This window comes from Argiope bruennichi, chromosome 10, assembly GCF_947563725.1.
Source record: "Argiope bruennichi chromosome 10, qqArgBrue1.1, whole genome shotgun sequence".
Lineage (NCBI taxonomy): Eukaryota > Metazoa > Arthropoda > Arachnida > Araneae > Araneidae > Argiope > Argiope bruennichi.
Genome location: NC_079160.1, coordinates 78,904,563 through 78,927,810, shown reverse-complemented (window position 1 = coordinate 78,927,810; position 23,248 = coordinate 78,904,563). Strand labels below are relative to the sequence as shown.

At 29.3% G+C, this 23,248-nt stretch overlaps 1 protein-coding gene across 1 annotated transcript in view; it reads left to right on the top strand.

Moving 5' to 3' along the window:
• LOC129988848 (zinc finger homeobox protein 3-like) overlaps nt 1-23,248 on the top strand; it is a 415,162-nt gene that overhangs the window by 90,874 nt on the left and 301,040 nt on the right. Inside the window, exon 2 of the mRNA XM_056097122.1 lies at nt 10,423-10,479. The gene's annotated coding sequence lies outside the window, so the exon portion shown is untranslated. The remainder of the gene's footprint in view (nt 1-10,422; nt 10,480-23,248) is intronic.

The following is a 23,248-nucleotide window of genomic DNA, read 5'->3' as shown; positions in this document are numbered from 1 at the left end:
ACAACTGGGCGAGTGTAAACCCGGCATGAGTCCAGTAGTAATGTCCATATTACATTCAAAGTCCCTTATAATGTATCACATATTCATTGAAAAACTTCCAGTCAGCGAGGCAGAAGTAAATTCTACTTATTTACATTATTAAGTATAGGTGTGCCACTCGTATATATGAATGATATTCTGGTGAATCCAAGATTTTACCACGAGACTAAAATATCTTCAGCCAGCATCCAATAAAACTTTAATATCTATGCAATGCTTTTGTCAATGATTAGGGTTATCAACTTGTAACTTCTGAGGAATAGCAGATATCACAAATATTTTAATACAAAAGAAAAAAACCTGTTCAATGTACTCTCCATTATAGGATTGAAAAGAGTTTATGTTGTCAAATTAAAAGTGGGAGAAAAGATGAAAGAAGGAGCTGTTTACATTTAACAATGGGACAAATTCGGATTTTTTTTTTTTTTTTTAAACAGTAGCTTCTGAGGGTAAAGACCCTGAGCATCCAAGGGTAGAAGTCTGACTTTTAGCTCATATGAAGAAGAAACAGGCACACACTCGCTTGTACAACCCTTTTTCACAGATGGGGGGGGGGGAGCTCATTCACGTGCTTCACACATAGAACACAGGGCAAAGAACAACCATGCCCGAATCAGGACTCGAACCCAGGACGCGTAGAACGCAGAGAAGACGCGCTGCCCCTATGTCAGGACACTGGCTATGATTTCGGATTATGCATTAAATTAGGAGGCTTATAAACTGAGGATAACTCGTAATATTGTCTGTAAAAGATTGTAATTCGCAATAAAGTACTTAAGAGCAATTTTTATTTACTATAAGATGCCTAAACATTAAATGATGGTGAATAAACGGAAGATTTATGTTCTTAAAATTTGCTAATTCACTTTTTTTACAAAATAATATTTTTTTTTAATGTTAAAGCTCTTTATTTTCATTTGTTATTGAATTTTTTATAACATTTTGAAAATTAGTAATATAAAATATTCTTCGCACCGTTCATGAAAGTTTTTTCCCGCTTGAATTAACCATATAAGCAATCAATACGAAAATTTGAGCTAGAACAAAATAGTATATTCAAAAACGATACAACACTCACATACATGAGGGAAAAAAAAAATAAATGAAAAAGTATCTAATGGAGCAGAAATTAAGGTCAAAGAATGACGAAGAATTCCGGATACATGCTCATTCTTTCGACTCTTACCCCTTATCGAGGTAGTAGCCTCGAGATACTGAAATGAACATTTATTTGAATTGTAGTTCACAATATTTTTAAGACTATTTATATTCGTCTTTCAAATTCCTATTATGCTTGTTAATGTTTAAAATTATATTTCTCACTTCATTAATATAATTCATCGTGTTCATATGCACTTCCTTGAGAATTTCGTACCATGTTCATAGACAAACGCACATGTTTCATTTAATTCATCGTGTTTATCCATTCTATTCATCGTGTTCACATGCACTTCACTGAGAATTTTCGTACCATGTTCATAAACAAATGCACATGTTTCATTTAATTCATCGTGTTTATCCATTCTATTCATCGTGTTCACCTGCACTTCACTGAGAATTTTCGTACCATGTTCATAAACAAACGCACATGTTTCATTTAATTCATCGTGTTTATCCATTCTATTCATCGTGTTCACATGCACTTCACTGAGAATTTTCGTACCATGTTCATAAACAAATGCACATGTTTCATTTAATTCATCGTGTTTATCCATTCTATTCATCGTGTTCACATGCACTTCACTGAAAATTTTCGTACCATGTTCATAAACAAATGCACATGTTTCATTTAATTCATCGTGTTTATCCATTCTATTCATCGTGTTCACATGCACTTCACTGAAAATTTTCGTACCATGTTCATAAACAAATGCACATGTTTCATTTAATTCATCGTGTTTATCCATTCTATTCAGCGTGTTCACATGCATTCAGGCAATCATATAAACAAATTTCTCTGTCCAACATGCTATAGAAATTTTCAGTTATACTGTTAAAACAACATATCAATCATCAGCCGTCATATTTCAGAAGAGTTGTTGAGAATTTTCGTACCATGTTCATAGCCAAATGCACATGTTTAATTTAATTCTTAATTATGTTAAAACCAGATTTTTTTCAAAGCAAAAATGCTTATTAGTTTTTGACAATCAGATTTTCTAAAATCTATATTATAGGCATCTAAAATTAATTAACTTAAAATTAATATAATTTTTTACTTATAAAAAGATAGAGTACGTAGGTAAGTTCTTTAAAAAATAGCGCAATCCATAGTTAGCATTTAAAAATCGAACCCCAAGCCATCTAAATACAGCTCACACATAAGCGAACTACACTCTACATGCTAGAGCTAAAACTCAACTCGAACCATCTTATCGTTTGCTGTCTCCATCACTTAAGCGCAAATGATTCCTTTTAAAAGAAGGGTTGTCTGAAAGCTTTGTCGAGCGAAAGTAGCGCCTTAAACAAATCCTTTAAAATCTCGCGCAAGAGAACCGGTGGTCCCAAAACCGCTGTTAGAATTTATAGATTAAAATAATATCGCGCTAGAACAAGTCGGAGGGGGGGGGGGGGGAGGTTGGACGAAGGGTTGTTCGAATGTCACCGCGAGCACTGATTTATCGTTTTCCTTTCTGGAGATGAAGAGCGTAGGTGTGCAGCGAACAGGTAGCGAGTCTTGTTTGAGTAAGGAAACTAGACGGGGTTTATGGTCTCTTTGAAGCTGTCGCTCGTTCAGTGATTTTGTGCTCGGAGCTGATTTGGCCGATTGGAGATAGAAAGGGAAAGATTAAAATTTTCTTATGGGTGATGATTTAATTTCATATTGGTCTTGAGTGAAAGAAATTATTTTACAATTAATGGATGTTAGGAAATATTGGATGAAAACGAAAGTTTTCGAGCGTCACCTAAATTAGGTCTTGAATTCTTTAACCACTTTAACTCTTATTACAAGATTACATTAAAGTTGCCTAATCATGATTAATTTTTGACAAATAAAATTCTTTGTAACCTTAACATATAAAAGAGAAATTATATTTATTATTGGTAAATTAAAAGTAAATTTAATTCAGTCACGATTTGATACTAGCCATATTTGCCGGTTAGATATTCGACCAGAATATTTCCTAGCTGTTAAACTACTAATATATAATGATGTATTTTTGGCGATTACTATATTTTCTCTATAATACGTTTACTGCCCCAGGAGGGCACCTCGAAATCAGGATGAGATGCTTCCTGTATGGTAGTTGGCTCTCGCCACCCTGGTGGGTACACGAAAAGATGGGGCTATGGCTCTTTCCATCGATGACGGGACGTACTACCTTAGGGAAGGGTTGTACCGTGGCCGTTGATGATCCTTGGGACTCAATCACAGTTCTGCTGCTGTTGCGGCGGTCCGGCCATTCGGCATTATTTATTATTTATCCTTGTGTCTTCGGATGGGTCGGAGATTCAATGATATGACTATATCACAATAGTAGGATATACCATTATTATTACTAAATTACACAAACTCTCATTATGCTGTTTAAAAATGTTTCTTCGGTTTAATAAATATTTTTCACTAGCTATTCCAGTCGGCTAAAAATGATCAACATGAAATACTAATAATAATCTATGATATGGCTATTCTTTAAATTGCTATATGCTCGAATAAAACGATAATTTAATGTTAAAAAATAACACTCCAACTTAAAAAAAGAAATCCAGAAAATCAAAAATCTATTTAATTCAAGTCAAGGAGTTGCTTTAAAGAACCGCCTATACTAATAATCAGTAAGCGAGGCTGGGATTAAATGTTTTTTCGTTATGGAATGTTGTATGGCAGTTTGAAGAGACGAAGGGTATTTTTTAACCATATTCATAATCTTGTTCGTCTTAAAAATCGTCGTATAGCTTCAAATAGAATGTTAATCTAGCAAATCAGCTATGGGGGGGGGGATAATTCAGCATTGAACAGAAAATGTACACAGTTTGATAATTTAAACGAGTAGAATAGTAATGGTAATTAACGCGGTATTTTCCCCAAGCTTATCATTTTACCTACAATCCAAAAAATAATAATAAATTAAAATAAATTTAAAAAAATAAAAATAAATAAATAATAAATAAATAAAAAAAATTCAACAAAAAAAATCCCCCTTTCCGAATAATGAGTAAAATAAAAAAGTATGTGACAATATCTTTTAAAACTGCTGACTGAAATAAAATTATTCTGCAGGCGATAAAAATATACTGTTTTATCGCTCCAAACTTTAAGTATTTTATTTATAATTTTTTTAAATTTTACTACATTTTTTTGTTGGTTTTAGATATTATTTCGAAGAACTATTAAGCTTTAAATACAATTTAAATATTGAAATTTTTAGTTTGATTAAAATAGGAGTTTTATAAAGGCAGAGATTATATCTTAAAAATTTTTTTTAATTAAAACTATCTCACATATTGGTTAACAAGTGAAATCAGTTAACTCAATAGCTTAGCAAATCTTCTTACATTTTATTCACTTTATTTTGAATTTCAATGTCAGTTGATTTGTATAACGAAGTTGAAATAAGGGAATTAATTCACGATCATGTAACTGTTAGTGCAAAATTCGAATTTAATCTTGAAAAATTTAGTTGAAGACGAAACATGTGACTTTACAATATATAACTTCTTGCAATTAAAGGCTAAATGATATTTGTATTTATGTATATTCTGTAACTGGGATGCCACGTTAACTGACTCACTTAGAATTCTTTTTAAATATTCTAATTATTCAGCTATAAAAACTCGACTCATGATCTTGTTAATTCACTAAAAAACTTATCAACTCTGTATCCTTCTGATTAGCGATTTATTAAAATACAACTCAGTGAAAGACAATGTATATTTAAATGTAATGTTCAACCATATGTATGTGTTTTAAAGTAAGTTAACAGAATTAAAATTCTTCTTAAATATTCTAATTATTCAATTATAAAAACTCAAATCTGCATTCTGATGATTAAGAAATCATTAAAAAATTTTTGAATTCTTGAATCTGCTACTTAAAGATTCTTTAAAACATAACATAAACGATTACATATATATACAATTACGTATATTACATGGAAATATTATAATGTTCAATGATCCAATTAGAATCCTTAAATATTCTAATTAATCAGCAATAAGAACTGAAATTATCATCATGATGAATAAGAATTTATTTTAAACATAACTCAATCTAAGACTGCATGCAATCAGATGGCGTATGTAGTTACGTATATCATGTGGCTATGATACAATGTTAACTGATTGCCATTAGAATTTTTAAATGTTCTGTCTATTCGATCACAAAATCTTCAGGTATGGCGCTAATGATTAAAAAATTCCTTTAAAAAATATTTAAAATTTGTATCTATCCAATCGAACTTATGAATCAACGAAATTCAAAATGACGAGTCAACCTAATTCAAAATGATTAGGGTACAAGATCTCAAAATCACATTTAAAAATAATAATTTGTATACAAAGTGATTAGAACAAGAAACGACTGTCATGATATGAATAAGAAAATTTTAGTTGTTCGAGCCTGTTGCGAAACTATCGAATAAAAAGGAAGAACACAAGCCAATTTTTTTTAACAATCTGGAAGATAAGAAAATGCACGTTATTATTCTTAGTACATGTACTTAATTTGATAATCAGAGAATGTTACTATTTCCTGTTTTCCTAGGAAATTGAAATCCCTGCTGAACAAACCTGTTAAACGACTCCTATAAATCATTTTTAGTTGCCTTAATGCTGTTAAAACAATCATTAAAAACATCGAGGCTTAGTATGAAGAATAAAAAAAGGTTGTGTTTCTTTGTATATATATATTGTGTATTGTATTTTTCCATAACGAACATTCCTTTAATAATTCAAAGCGTATCATATTCTAATACGGCTTCGCATTGTTTTCTGATTTTTAACAGGACATTTTTTAAAATTTATTTTTTATTTCTGGTTGTATTTTAGGATCTGCTAGGAAATTTATTTTGAAGAGTAAAAAAATAATAAAACAATTCTGCAACTGAAGGTGAAATGTTTAATGTATAAATTATTATTTATCATTTTCTAATAATTAAATCATTATTAAAAACTATTTCCATTCAGAATTTTTTTTGATGGGGAAAAAACAAATTTTTCTGGCTATATTTTAAGATCTTTTGGAAAATCTAATTTAAAACATTTAAAAAAATTATTAAAAAATCTACAGCTAAAATGAAATATTTGATTTATAAATTATTACATATTGTTTTCTAAGAATTAAATCATTTTTAAAAAAAAACAGCTGTTTTAGTCAGAATTTTTATGGTGCGAAAGAAACAATTAGTTTTTTTTTTAGCAACACCTTTTCCTTAAAAGCAGTCAAATCTATTCTTTTTTTTTAAAAAAAGAATCTATGATTTGAAAGAATACCTCATTCTAATAAACACTTCCAAAGCTTTTATTTATATTTTTAAAAATCGTTTGTAGAGCTTTTTTTTGGTAATTGACATCAAACAATTATAAATTTTATTAATTTATCCAAAATATATGACTTCTTTATTAGGATGTTGCTAATTATTTTTAAAATGAAGCTCTTTTTTTTTTTTGACGAATATTTGAAAAATATATGTCTTAATTTGCTTAGTAATTAAAGCCTTTCAATATAAATAATTGTAAGTAAATAAACAGTAAAATAAAAATTTTTAAAAATCATTACTTTTAAGCATGATTTGTAAAACTGAATAACACATGAAGTGCAAAGCCTAGATTTGTATAGCTTTATAATTCGTACCATACGAAATCAATACATGTCAAATAGTATATTCATTAAATACAAAATAAGATTTTATAACCATAATTTCATGGAATACCAAAATTCAAATTCAAAAGATTTTTTTTATGATAAACCAAGCAATGTTCAATATCTGTGTTTTCAAATGCAGAGTTTTCATATCAGTTCTTCAGTCACGTTTCGTTTAATATTTAAATTTTATTTGCTAATTATTCTACTATCTATTATTATAATTAAGTCTTTTTATAAATCGTGAGGTATTCCAGTATTTTTTTAGAACAAAGAGCGATTAAAACTGATATATCATTTGACAAATTTCATCACTTATTCTTGCGAAATCTGCACTTAAGCATCTGTGCTGAATGCTATTTATGTAGAAAAAAGAAAGAAATTTTCTCGTTTGCGTGTAAGTGACGTCATGTTATTCTAGAAAAACGATAATAATTTGTTAATGCGATGGAAGATTCGAATTGTTCGGTAAAGATCGTTTGTACTTTTTCCGCCCACCCTACAGCAATAATATTTTTTCGACTTGTTTAAACCAGTTTTTAATTTGCTTTATTTGGTCTGCAGTTAAATGATAAAAGCTTTTGCTTTGGTGGTGGACATCAATGCTTAGGTTCTTTTTTGCAGAATGATTAGTTAAATGTGATTCACCTTATTCTCATAAGTTGTGTGTGTTTATTTTTATTTTTATTTTACATCTGTTCATTTTGGAAACTTTCAATCTAGAAATTATCGTTTATTTTTTATTGATACGATAAAACAGCTGTATTTTGTTTTGTCTATTTTTAATGTTATTATTTTATATTTTACGTTAAAAATGCATAAATTTTGAGGTGTTTCAAAAGGTGTTTTTTTTTCGGATTAGCAATACAAACAGTATTTTGTTTATATATTCTTTTGTTCACGTTAAACTTTTATTCTTCTTCTTGGAAAATATTTTTTGCCGAGTTTTATTATAAATAAATAAGCTAGGTAAGGGACAATTCCAGCTCATGGTTAGTTTTTAATTCCATTGCAGCTGATATTAACGTGATTAGATTGCCTAAAACAAATAGTATTCATTCTTTTAAAAAATAACTTTATCGGGAGAATCTTGTTGCTGATGGTATAAAGAAAAAAACTTTATACTCGTCATGGGAAAAGTACAACATTTTGCGTTATGACGAGTTTATTCGTCAAGAGTAATAAGCAGTGACAATTTGCAGTTTGAATTACAATTTCAGTAAAAACTCAAACATATTCGTAAATTTCAAGATGTTTAAAATATTTTAAGGGCAAGTCGAAATCAAAGGAACAAGTAAAAGATTATTACGCGTTGTATCATACTTTGTACAATATCATTCTCTAACAGCAAATTAAAATAATCAATTAATTTTTTATGTTCCTTTCCTTACATATTCAAAAAAAAATATGTTAGTTTAGGTAAATAAATGTTATGTTAGTTTAAGTAAATAAATGAATGCCATTATCTAAATAAAAAAAATAAAAAGTCATTTGATTACAACATAATTTTATATTACATATACTCTGTGTTTGACAAGTATTGTCGTCATCGCTAAAATTTGCGACAAAATTTAGATACTCATTTCCCGAAGAGGTCAAACTGGTTAAGCATGCGGGGTTTTTTGAGAGATAAAATGACATAATCTACAAGCAAAATCAGTGAAGCTATATTTTAATGAAAAACAAGTGCTTTTACGTTTCTTATTCTATGAAGAATCAACTAAATACATAGATTTGACTTTGACATGACATAAATGATTTTCTTTGTCACTGAACTTGATGAATTTCCATCGAAGGCAAAAGAATGATCATGATGAGTTTTGCTATCGAATGAAAATTTTCAGAGAGAAAATATTTTAATCATCAACAAATTTAACTTTTATTTCTTAAAATATAAAAAAATGAAATGTTAATTTTTCATTTTTTTGCCTTCTAAATCTCCATTTCATTAAATTCAGTTCCCTACTAGTTAAAACGTAGTAAATGTTTTTGGATTATTTACATTTCTAATTTTAATTATTGCTATATTTATTTTCGCTGGGAAATGTTATTTTTCTTATAAAATAAATAATTTCATAATTTTTTTAAAACCTTTCATTTTTATTCTTTTTGCAACTAACAGATGGAATGGATGGATGGACAGAAGAATACTTTTTATGCATAAAAAGTAATTTTGCTTACAAACTTCAAGTCTATAACAGAATAAATTGTTCGTCGGCTTTGTATTTAAAAAATAAATTTATGAAAGCGAATTTGGAAGAAATTCGAAAGGAAAATATCTATGGACGTTTCAGTTTAATTCTCAACAGAAAAATCTTGCATTCTAGAGCAGATGGAAAAAAAATGAATCTATAAAAGAAAAATTTTGTTTCGACAGCTTTTTTTTGATACGTCATAGTAATAATGGAATATCGAATTTCCAAACGTATCTGTGTTTTTTTTTAATGTTCAAGAAACAAAATTAAAAATTCTCTTTTAATTTTTTATAGCAGTTATGATGGCAAGATACTGTTAAACTACTTTATTTATTTAGGTTCTGGAAATCTTTTATATAGTTTCCATAACAACCAATATGTACAAATATTATTAATGTATCAAATGGGATCAAACTGATTGCTTAGTATTGGATTGATATTTGACTTTAAATGGCATAGTACATAGAGTATTTTTCATATTATTATATTTTTTGCTTGTAAATTATAGAATAGAATTATCTATTCTGAATGGCATATTTGTGAATGTGTGTGATGTATGAATGTGTGATGAAAATGCACAAATATTTAAATGTGTTATGTTGCAGAATTGTAAAATTGTATCTAGGAAAATCAACCACTGGATTAAATTAAACGTTTGTCAAAACATGGCAAAAGGAAGATTTTTTTAAAATTGGTTATGAAAGTGATTAATAGTTAATGATAATATATAGATGAGTTAATAGTTGGTTTTTGGATAAAAAATAAAGTTCCTTTTTTTTAAAAAAAAATCTGCCAATGGTAGTAGTGCATCGCCAGTTTTATATAAAAAGGACGTATGTCAATTCTTTCTAAAACAATATTAATGCAAAATACTAGCATAGGTTAACTACATCAACTCTCAAATTGGTAGTATGTGATTGTAAAATGTTACAAAATTCCATATACAGCTAAATTAATAAGATTTTCGTTTGTTTTGCTTTGTATTGTTGTCAAAACATGACATTTCGATATAAAAGTGATTAAATAATATTTTTGGATGGGGTAAACCATTCAATAATTAAAAAGAAGTATTGAATCCATCAGTTAATAAATATTTGATTGCATCATAAACTGTGGTCGTTCACTGTGAAACAATATAATTATTCCAATCATTTTTTATTAAACGAATAAAAATTCTGGCAATAATATTTAGATAATTTTGTAAGCTTTAATATGGAATTCAAGAACTTTAAATAACTTTTAAGAGGCGACTTCACAAAATAATTTTTAAAATTTGAGTAATAAATTGTAGTTGGAATAATTATTAAGAACGATTTATTCTAAAGTTATTGCTTTTAAATGAAATTATTATACGTCTTGCTATATATTATTTCTCATTTCTTTCAGGACTTGGATTCTGATTGTTCAATCATCATTTTGTTTAAGACAGTGATTTCTACATAGGTAAGTGTTAGTTTAAAGATCTTATATTTGCTGATTTGTATGAATTAAAACTAAACAATCTGATTGTATTTAATATTACGTCGAAAAAAAATCGAGGCAATTTTCTACAGAAAAAGGAAATAATAAGTTATAAAGAAGAGAAAATAATAATAGTAAAAATATAATTTTAAAAAATAATAAATTTCGATTTTAAAAAGAAGGAATCGAAATGACTTCGTTTCAAAAGAGAAGAGCCAGTTTGCTTGACGTCATATTCACATGACTGATAAATCACATGACTCATGCAAAATATGTCATTTTCTTACTCTGCCCAATATTCATATGTCAGGTCAGCATGAATTTACTTAATTATAAACAGACATTATGGTTTGCTTTGAATTTAACACCACTTTAGATATAAAATTTTGCACAAGTCAAGTTTGAATATGCCATTATTCTAATTGTGATTCAAAATGTTTTTAGAATGTTTTTTTTTAACTTAGATTTTATTTTCAAATTGTTCAGGAATTTTATCACATGGAATTTAAATATAAATTAATAAGCAAAAAGTATCAAGATTTTTGAAAGTTTACAATGCTAATCAACAGTTAATTAGAATTTGCATTTTTTAATCGAATGGTTTTTGTTTACTTTCTCAAAAAATAAATTATATTTAAAGCAAATTTTATATCAAAGTTTTGGATCTCTCTGATTTTGGAAATAACATTTTTAGAGTTTTCAGAAGATGGTTAAAAGATATTTGGATGTATAATACATGCATAAAGATTTCTTTAATAAAATTATAGAATTTGTTTCGCAGTTCTATAAAATTAAAATAATGATTCATAGTTGAATTTTTTTTTTTTTTTTTTACTATGCCTGTTGCCATTCACGTTCAATGAAATTATTGTATTCACTTTTATTTATTATCTGCTCGCTATCATCTCGTCTTATAAAAGTATTGAATTCATTTGCTAAAATTAGAGATGAGTTGCTATATTTTAATAGGCTTAAAAGTAGTTTTATTTAAATAATAATTTCCAAAGATGTTACTAAAATATAAGAAAATCACGAACTGAAAGAACAATAACAATCATCGTAAAAAAGAATAATTTTGGATATTTACTGTAGAATTTTTGCAGACATCCATCGAAAAGGATTAGATGCTTAATACATTACCTTTCTTTTGAATCACGTGTTATTAATGGTGTTATTTTGTGAAAGTCTATGCAAAATTCTGTAATCAGAACATTTGTTATAACTGAACAGAATTATTATTATATTGGAAACTAGAAGTAACGAGACAAAAAGGAGACAAAAAGTAGTTAATAAAAAAGCTAATATTCTGGGTTTAGATGTTTACATAAATGTCAGCTGATGATACTATTGCGTGCATTATAGCTGTGTCATTCGAGGGACTCTGAAATAAGAGACTAATAAATCGTTTGCAGTGTTTATCCTTATTGACTTTCGCTTCAATGAGGGAGCACGTTCAGCTAAGCCACGCTTTATGCGATGTGTTTAAATTTTTAAAAATCATTTAACAGCTTTTCTTTGTACCTGTTTTTTATACTTGTATTTCGCAGTTTTATCCTCGATTGCCACTTTTCTTTTTATAAAATTTTTTTTCTCAGTTTCATGCATTTAAATAATATATTTTTGTACATTTATCTTTTCTTCGGTAATCTTGAGTTTTCTGTAAATCAAAACTGCTCGGTTTGCTTAAGAAAATATTAGAAGTAAATAAACTCCGATGTCTGATAATATAAGTTCTTTAATGGTTTAGTCTTTTGTAATTAAATTATTTTCCTACGCCTAATTTAATTATTCTTCTTATGCTGAAATTTTCTATAATGCCATTTTGCTTTTTCGTATACGTTATATAGAGGAAGTACATTATATAGAGGAACCGTCAAAAAATTCGAATTCGAAATTTTAGCGAAACTCCACATTTTAGACCTTTCTGAGTTCAAAAAACTCATGTTTGGAAAATGTCCGTCTAGCTGTCTGTAACAAAAATAACTCCAGAAGGCTTTGAGCTAGACGGATGAAATTTGCCATAAGTGTAATTTTGTGTCGATTACTTTTTTCGATTGGTTGGGTAAAAAGCGTCTAAAATGCAAATTCGATTTTCGGGTATTATTAATCGTTTATCAGGAATTATTCACTTAAAACTCGCCAAGAATCGCACGATACATTAAAAAAAGTTTAATTCACGCCAAAGTTTAATACTTCGTAACTATTGTACGTCAATGCCATGCACGACGTTCCCTTTGATAACATCTCTATTAGAGTACATGCGAGAAAGTTTTTGGAAGATCACTGCTGCATATTTTTTTTTATCTATTGATAACTCGTACAAATGGAATAAATTCAAAATCGCATGTTAACAAGTTTAGCGTGCTGTGTTAGCTCAATTTTCTAAACCATTGTTCACCTTATAAGAACGTAATGAGTAATATACAGGATAATACAGTGATAATTTAGACTTTGAGTGTTATGCATCTGTATCTGTGTTAGTGCATGCAGTTGCGTTTTTTATATGATTGTAACATTACAAAATTGTCTATACCTAAGCTGAACCCTAAGAATTTCGACTGTATAACAAATATATATATATATATATATATATATATATATATATATATATATATATATATATATATATATCAAAAAGAAACACACAAGAAACAAATAACAAAGCCTTATGATGCAAGAAGGGAAAAATGAATCTCCAAATTATAAATAAATCGGACCAAGCAATAATTCTGAAATAGTCGAATAGTCGAAACTATTTCAAATTATTGAACAATCGAAATTCATTTCCTTTTTTTTTCCTGCAATAAAATTCTTCAGAAAATCATAGCCTAAATAGCCCTGGAACAGCTTTGATATCTGTTTCATCATATTATAAGAAGAACCGTGATTTCGAAAGGCTTCAATTCCGAAGGATATTAGATAGTAGATCCCTCGGTACTGCCAGAATGTCCGGAGGTTCGTGGGCCTCGCTTAATTTAAATTTTCTTCGGATTTAAGCATCTTTTCGCTGTTTAGTTGGAGAAATTTGGAGAAAATGTAACGGCTGACGTATTTACCTTTTCACACGATCATAGTTCTAAATTGATGAGATCGACCATAAATAGCCATTTTGTAGTTTTACAAACAAGACATTATTACAACTTAATACTTGGTGTCTTCTTGAGAAAATTTAGTCATTCCGTGTGATGTCTGTCCTCTGCCCAACGATGTTATTCACGTTAATGTATTACACGCCGAAAGTACCGTGAAAGTATATTTTGGAATCTATTGGACTTCTTTAAGAAGACAAAGAATACGCTTTCACAGTGCAGCTGTGAAAATAATCTGTTAGATTTGTTAGATAAGAGAATAATTTGTTAGATAACTCGCAGTTACCTTTTTTATATAACTGTAACTGTGACGTCGATTGAATTTACTCTGTTCGTTGAGTGATATGTCGATTATATTACTCAAAGAAGCAAATCCATGGAATGGACGTAATAAATTATTTGATGTTATCGATGCAATTGAAACTTATCGTTGGCATTTTTGAAAAATAAGAAATATTCAGTGCTGAAGTTTATAATTTCAACATTATTTTCCAATGGATTTTCATTATTTTTAATAAAGTTTTTCTAATTAAAATTGTTATAATTAATACGTTTTTTTTTCATAAATGTTTTACGTTAATGTTCATTTTCTTTGATCCATGAGGATGAAAAGGACTAGTTGTTCTAGTTAAACCTGGAAAGTTCTTATTTTATACTCTTTTAAACCTTGTCCTAGATCTTTTGTCTTTCATTTATTTATAAAAAAAATTCATTACAAATAAATGATAAGGTAGATTTAATTTTTTAAAGTTATTTTCTTGTGCAATTTTCCTTGTTACATAGAAATCGAAAAGATACTTTTCCTAGGAAAGTTCTTTGTCCTAAACATTCCATCTTACACTTATTTATACTAATTTCATACCAAATAAACAATAAGCTAGATTTTCAAAAAAAAAAAAAAAAAAGTAAACTTCCTAAGATTATTTTTTTCTTACTTTTTACAATGTAAAGAATAAGATTATCTTTAACGATAAATGTGTGTGATTCAGAACCAATGGAAAAGTTGTAAAAGCAATGACAAAATATATTACTTATGTTTTCAATCTCTAACTGTTTTTTTTTTTTTAAATAATTGATATTTACAGTAAAATACTATTTCGTTTCTTCTGATTTATTTTTAAAAAAATTATTTTGTGAGTTTTGACTTTTATTTTTAATCTCCTCCTACGCCTGCTGGCTGGGTTATGTGCAAGTTCAGAAAATAGGATTACTTTCAGATATCTGTGATTCCAAATATTTAAAACTTATGACTCATTTTTTTTTTATATTGCTTTTAAAGAGCGTCTGGTATTCCGCTGAATTTACTCTAAACATCTTTTTAGTTATTCCCAATTTCTTAAATAGCTTCATTTTTATTAGTGGCATCCCCGAACTGTATCACCATTTTCTTTTTTCATTTTCCTCCACATTAGTGGCGAGAATGTTTGGTTTGTGAATTTATGCACATCTTTCAACAATTTTTATAGCTTTACCATTTTTTTTCAAAAACAAACCTCTTGAAGTCAATAACTCCATAGTCTGTGAAATCACTAACAGTGGCAAATCTAGCGTCTGCCTGGCAAGGATAATGTAAACTCCAAGTTTCTGAAACGTAAACTATAAGGATGGAGAAAAAAACAACTTTTGACTAACATCTGGCGACCTGTAACACCCCGGTGGGGGGTTCCCCCTGTTTTCTTCCCTCCCCTCTCTTTTCGCTCGATTTTGTTTGTGAGATGTATGTTTCGTTCATTCTCCTCCTGTGCCATAAAAGTAAAAAAAAAAAAAAAAAAAAAAAAAAGCATTTGAAGCGAAAGACATCTTTCTTACTTGTTATTACTAAACACGGATTCTACACTATGTACGCATATACTCTTTGTGTAAGAAAACACTGGAAACCTCTGTCCTATCAATTTTGGCGAAGATACGTCTGTAATTTACTGAGAAAGTTGGAGAAAAAGTTTTTTTTTTTTTTTTTCAACTTTTGCCTTCATTTAGCTCTGTGTCTTGTTGCCAGTTTATGCTCGCTTCCAGATTGTTATTCTACAAAAAACAGAATTCACGATGATGTGTCAGTCACATGTAAAATTAAGGAGAAAAAAAAAATGTGGATTCTTTTCTTTAAAGAAAAACTACAAGATAGAGATGAAAGTTAGTATAGTGTTAAATAATGATAAAAGTCTCCACAAAGGTTTTAGTTTTTAAACTTGGGAAATTTGGATCTCGGCAGAAATTGTTATAAATTAAAACCAATTTCATATGAGAAACAATATTTCATATGAGTTATCAGGGATCCCACATTGACTGTTTATATTTTATATAGATGTATATTGAAAAACTGGCTCGAATTTGAGTTAAATTAATAATCTAATTTTTTTATTCATTAATTTATAGCTCATATTAAAAACATTATGTATTTTTAAGGTTAATTTTTTTTTAATAATTATCTTTTTCATGTTTTACTATGTCAAAAATATGGTCACCCTCATATGATCATTGTTGGATGGCAAAGGAGAGGAAAAAAAAGTTAGAAAGAAAAAAAAAAAAAGAAACAGTAAAAGCAAATACAGATTACAATACTTATATTTCTATAGATTAGAATTGAAATGTTAACAATGCCTTTTTTTTTCACTTACTTTATGAATAACTGTAATCTAAAATAAAATCATGTATTATTTTTATTAACTTATATTATAAATTGAATTTTTTAAAAATAACACCAAAATTTTATGTAATTAATAATTACTAAAATTGTTAACTCTCTCACTTCCATTTATACTTAAATTTGCTTAGTATGAACCAATCGCAATAAAATTACTCCATTTGTGAAATATCTTTAAAATAATTGTTTAAAATCAATTTTTGAACTGACATGCAACATAAAAAAATATCACATTCGCTTTATGATCTAAATTATTATTATTATTTCCTGATATTTCGCGAGTAGTGATGAATGTTTTACAGTTTAGTGAGGAATCCGATATTTGAAACTTATGAGAATATTGGGTCATCTAGCAAATAAATATCTATATATTAATAAAATAATTGATTTTGAAATTCAAAATTGCTGTTATTTTCTGTCATGTTATAATTTTGGGTTATTGATTGTCTTATACATATAAAATAACTAGAAAAACTAAAATACCCTTTCCCCAACCCCAATCATTGGTCCTATTTTGCCATTCTTTGTTTTATGTGAAAATTCATGACTTCTAGATATGTCACCAGTAGTCGCCTGCTCTCCCTTCATTTCCGAAATACAATGTACACACAATTTCTCTGTACCTTCTCTAGTTAGAAAAATAAGAAGGGAGTTTCTCAAGTCCGGTCACCATATAGATTTTTCCATTTTTATTTCATTTGAAAGCTGCTGATGATAAGATAGTCATCATTAGTCGCTTGCCCCACTATACTTCCAATTTCGAGAGATATCATACACTAAAATCTGAATAAGTTTCCATTCTCAACAACTGGACTAATTTCTCCAATTAATTTCACCACTTTGCGTGCACAGCTATCCAATCAGAATGGCCTATGTTTATCGTACAAGTATAGTTTAAGATGGTAATTTTATTTGATGCTGCGCTTTAAAGTTGGTTGGTATTCCTAAATTAATGCTATTGTTTTGTTCGTTCAACATCAGCTGTTGGTTAATACTAAATTCGCTAATTAGTATTAAAAAGATTCCAACCTTTTCATTTACTAAAATCTGTTATCATATTGATTTTCAAAGTACATTGGATTAATCAATAAAAACAGTGTCACGTGACAGAAAGTAAAATATGTACGAATAATGAATACCAGTAATGGATCGTCCGACGGAACATGGTTCAAAATCAATTTATATTCTCTTCTAATTAGGACATTTTGGGGTAAACCAGTGAAATTCTTTATTGCCTTTAAATGAATGCTACCAGAAAACAACAACAACAACACCATAATCAACAAAATTGTCCACAAATGCTCAACCAATGCCTATCTTGACGCCAATGTGCATTCTTTCGCTTTTCTTTCCACCTCTTTAAAAACAAGACCTCTAATTTCAACCTTATCTGTGTCTCTCATAAGGCGAGTGTAACTCTAACCACTTCTTTCCGCTATCTCCTTTTTAAGTGTTGTAGGGGTACGTGTCTGGCTGCTCTAGAACTCTCTGCCCCCTTACGAAAAAGAGTAACGAAATAGTATATGTTTAGGAATTCCCGAACGAAGTTAAAATCCTTTAAGTTCTGCGTTGCGTCAGATACTGGACCACCCAGTACAGATAGTATCTGCGCCCCCTGCATTACATGAGTTGTGTACGCCCAGAAGTGACATACCAGGAGCGTCGGCGGCCCTTAAATCTGAGATTCGTTCCTTTTACTTAGTTTGAGGGGTTGAGTGACACTTACCAAGATTTTCCTACCCCTATCTATAAGTGGTAGATGGGAGACAGATCCCTCAAGTTTACTCCCCCCCCTCGATCAATGCCCCAAGGACAAAAAAAGGCATTAAATGGTAATTCATTAAAAATGCTTGAGCAATTTTTTTTATAAATTTAAATGTAATTTCTTCAAAAGATCAATTATATCTTAATTGCATTTTATCGCTAATATTATATAATTAAAATATATATATGTTTTAGAGGGTTCTTTTTATCTGTTGACAATATCTTGCATCAGTTAACGAAAGCTGCTGTAGAGCATTTCATATACATTTACAGAATGCTTAAATAAATAATTATTTGTTGTACACTTTATTGTAAATATATAGTCAGATTAAAAGTCAAAAATAAAAATCCGGAATATAATGCTCATGAGCATTCAAATTAAGCCTAATCATTAAAATCGGATTGAAACAACTAGTGATCTAGTAACAGAAAGAAGACATTACCAAATATAAAATAAAAAAAATAAAAATACAAACTTCGGCTCATTGATCTTTGCTGCAATTAAACATAAGAAATGGAAATAAAATGCTGTTTACTATTCCCAAACTATTTTTTATTAATGCAAGTTTAATTCACATACTGGTAAATCAGTGAATTTAAACACACACACACACACACTCAAAACCTGTCTTGATTGCTAGACATCAAAACCGAAATTGGGATTTCACATCTGATAATGATAAAGACCAAAAGGACGAGAATGTTTTAAACTCTTACCAGCATTCCATTATAAATTAGATACTGATTAGATTGTAGATAGATGGGAGATTATAGATACTGATTTCACAAACAAGATTCAAAAATAAAATTTGCGTAACATTTCTTTCGCAATTTTTTTTCCTGCAAAATTTTTTGCTATCCCATTTTAGTAGTAAAGTAATTGTAAATATTACTAAGGGAATTTTTTTTAACTATCCTAAATATGTGTAACTTTATAAAATGGAATAACTTGATTATTCTGTCTTACACTAAGTTTGATACCTGAGATATCTGCATTCTCTTATCTCCCTTAGCCACTGAATCTGTTGGTTTAGAAGTCACTATTCGAGAGATTTACTTGGTTGCCAAATCGGTTATCGGTTGCCAAAGTTAGCAATCTTGGAATTCTGATACGCGACCTCTGTAAGGATTGGTATTTGTAGTTCAAAACACTTCTCGAAGTTGTATTTTTTTATGAAGCAAAATTATAAAATTTGTTTACAAAAAATCTTCTAAATAATTTTAGATTGATAGTGTTGTTACAAAAATCAGTGCATAATCCTTATCATAAATACGTATCTTAAATAGATGTATCAACAAAGGGTTCAAGAAGATGGAGGGTTATAAAAAAGTATTTATGCATGATTAATTTCTAATCTACTCGGGAAATATCCTAGAAATCGAGTTAGACCTTAAAAAGTAAACTAAAACAAAGCATATGATAATGCTTTTGTAATAAATTTATCTATTCATTATTTTTTCTTCTTTAGATTATAAATACATTTACATTTTTCATTGGCAATTGTTATTTCTTATTTCATCGGCATTTCTTTTCAGCTGCATATCATTTTATCTTCTTATTTTTAAATTCTTTTCCACTTGCATTCTACATAACATCACAATTGAATAAAAATTCTTAAAATTCTTCTTCTTATTATTATTTAGAGCACAAACATAATAAAATCTAAAATTTGTAATGTATTTTATTTATTATATATAACAACCTTCAGACAAATTTTATTAGTTAATGGCTTAAAAGAAAATTTAAACAAGCATTATCTATTGGAAAAACTGAAGACTTTGCCTTTCAGAATCTCAAATTGCTATTGAAAATTATATTCTTTTCTATAATCTTCCATATGTCATCTTTACAGCAATAACTACTCATTGTAAACATCACTGCCGCATTACACACCTACTCACGTCAAATCTTCGAATCAACACACCAAAAGAATAAATAAATAAATAAAAACTCCAACTTTTGTTTGAAGTCGCCTAGCAACAACAAATCACATTAACTAGCAGGCGATAAAAAGCGCGCAAAGATGAGAGCTTGAAGTGGATTCAAGAAAAAAGAAAGCAAAATTTCTAAGAAGCAAAAACGAATAAATGCGAATTACATTAAAAACCGTCCATTCATCTAAAGAGGAAATGACGGTCGAAAAAGGAGCCGTAAATGACAATTAAGCAAAAAACCTCCTTAAAAGGTCCAACACCAATTACGCAGGCAATGAAGGATCCCGCCTCTGACAATGCCACTGTATCAAAGGTCGTGATTTAGGAGCATAAGACAAAAAGTGGGATTGGACCTCGACAGCTGGATGGCTTGCGCCAATGCACGTGATTCCCTAAGACGGAGTGGTTATATTATGTCATTTTTTGCTCATTGCCTTTTATCTACAGAATTTGTCATTAAGGCGTTAAGAAAGGCGGTGCCTTATCAGTAGAAAAGTTCCTGATTGAGAACAACTGCGCCGACATCTGACCCCTACCACGCCCGAATTTTGATTTTAACGGCGCCCAGAACGAGCGTTCGTTAAGGAACGTTAGAGTTGCATTTTCTGGCGTTAAGAAAAAAAGAAAAAGAATGGTATTAATTTGGACACTGTTCTGCTGGGTAATGCGGATGCTGCCGTGCCGAGCCTGTGCAGAGGTCAAGCACATTGTTCTCTTTTTGGAACAATTTATGAATTGATTATTACTTTCCATATCATTAGCTCTTCTGCTGACGTCTTTACATGAATAAGTTTTCATATTAGCTAATCTTCCGTAGACATCCTGGTGTCATTGACAGCTTACTTCAAACTACTGATAAGTGGAGACCCGTTTTTGGTGAATCAGGCTCAAGTTGATACTGTTACTGATTATTATTTTCCATATTACCAGCTCTTCTGTTAATATCGTCAAAGAAATAAGTTTTATTATTAGGTAAACTTTCATAGATATCCTGGTGTCATTGACAACTTACTTCAAACTATTGATAAATGGAGACCCGGATTTCGTGAATCAGGTTCAAATTGATACTGTTGCTGATTATTACTTGCTATATCACTAGCTCTTCTGCTGACATCATCGCATAAATAAATTTTTATATTAGGTAATCCCAACATGTTAGGTATCCGCAACATCTTGGTGTCAATGGTTGCTTACTTCAAACTATGGACGGACTGATATCCGGTTTTGCTCTATCAGGTATACGGTTGACACTGATGATTGTATTTGATATTTTTTATCCAATAATCATCGACAGCGAATTATTTTCCTGTCAGACATCATCCCATATCTCTAAATACTATTCACTAATAGATATTAAACTTTAAAGACTTTTCTATACCTAAATGGCTCATTAACTATAACATAGAGCTTCGGTTATTAATTTTAATTTTCTAAAGAATTATTGAGAAGTATGGGCTTCTCTAAAACTTTAAAGACTGATAACATTAATTTAGTGTTGAATTTGCATTTAAGTATTTGTCATATATTTATGCTTTGATTCAAAAATATAAATATTTTCATTGTATATTATTTCATGCAATTATTTTCATTGTGTGCCATCGTATCGTATAAATTCTTAAATTCTGAAGACTGTATGCATGTCTAACGCTTATTTTTATCTGTATTCAGTTTTGTTCATAATAATTTTATTGCGAGTGTCTCAAGTGAGGGGAAAAAAGCGTTTAAGACGAAATAAATTCATTTATTCAAAGAAAATCTCATCAATCTTGCTTTTAACTTAATAAAGGAAAGGAAAATTAAAAGAAAGATAAAGTAAATTTTATAAATATTTCAAATGATGGTTAAAGATGCATCAGAAATACTTTTATTCCTGCTAATGGTATGAAATATTATATATTTAAAGGTAGTTTTTTTAAACATAACACATACCAATAGTCTTCTTGAAGTAGAGCGACGAATTAGGATTAGATATATATCGTCCTGGTACTTGTATCACACTGATACAATATCATCGACCGAATTTGAAGAAATTACCTATCAGTATCGAGTCGGGGATTGACACTGAATAATTGATTCTTTTCGTATGTATTCGTTTTATGTGCTCGATATTTTTGCATGCAAAATATTAGGTTGATGCAAAAGCATCCAACCTGATACTTTGATACTGATATGATACCAACTTTTATAAAACCCCTCTTCAGTCTCAATGTTATCGCGATTGGCCAAAGTAAACGAATGACAGATCTTTGAAAGGTCGAAAAGTAAATAACTAGAGTAATATCACAATCAGTGTAAAGGAAAATGTAAAACAGCTCCAATTTATTCAATCTATCAGACAAATAATTTCAGTTTGGGGGGTGGGGGTAAATTTCAATTATTAATTGAATTAATAAATCGTTGATAAAACTGGCATTTCTTGGGGACCATTTAATAAATAGATATGGAGTAAGAGATTTCTTTTTTTTTTTTTTTTTCATTTTAAAAAGGAATATAAAAGTTTAAAGAAATTTTATCTATACTTATAATAAAGCTCAATGTGTGTGTGTGTGTGTGTGTGTGTGTATGTTGGCGCTCTACAGGCCAGACCGTTTGACATACAGCTACCAAATTTGGTACATGTATACCTTGGAGGTTGGGAATGTGCACCTGGGGTTTCTTTTTTCGAATTTTTAATTAGAATTTTAATTATTAATTAAAAACTAACTTTCCCGCCAAAAAAATCTTTCATTTTCCCCACCGCCAACTTTTCCGCCAAAAAAATCTTCCATTATCCCCAGCGCCAAACGAGAAAAGCTTCAGGTTTTTTTCTCCCAACAGTAATGAGGCTAGGGTTAAAATTTTTCGGCGGATTATTTCAATCGGTTCTGTTTATTTTCTTAATGTTTGATGTATTTAAAATTAAACATTGTTAATGAATCAATCTTTCAGATTCATTCTGAAGTACTTTCGAATTAAAATAAAACAGAATAAAGGAAATTAAAAATTTCTAATCCGCATAGCGTTACCCCAACTGGCGTAGAAAAAAATCACGTATTTGCGTTACGTAACCGGCGAAGAAAATTCACGCATACGCATTCTGTTCTGATTGTTGCCATGACAACGTTATCAATGGATGATTTAAATTATTTTTGGGTTAGTTGCATGCTTTTGTAAGTAAATTGTATTTATGTTAGTTATATATTTTTTGTATATGCTTATAGTTTTAAGTACATCGTTTTTTAAGTAGTTTTTTTAAAACCTGTTTTCAACCGTTTATTTTAAACGATTCGTTTTATTTTCTTAGTGTTTGATGCATTTAAATTTAAACATTGTTTATTAATCG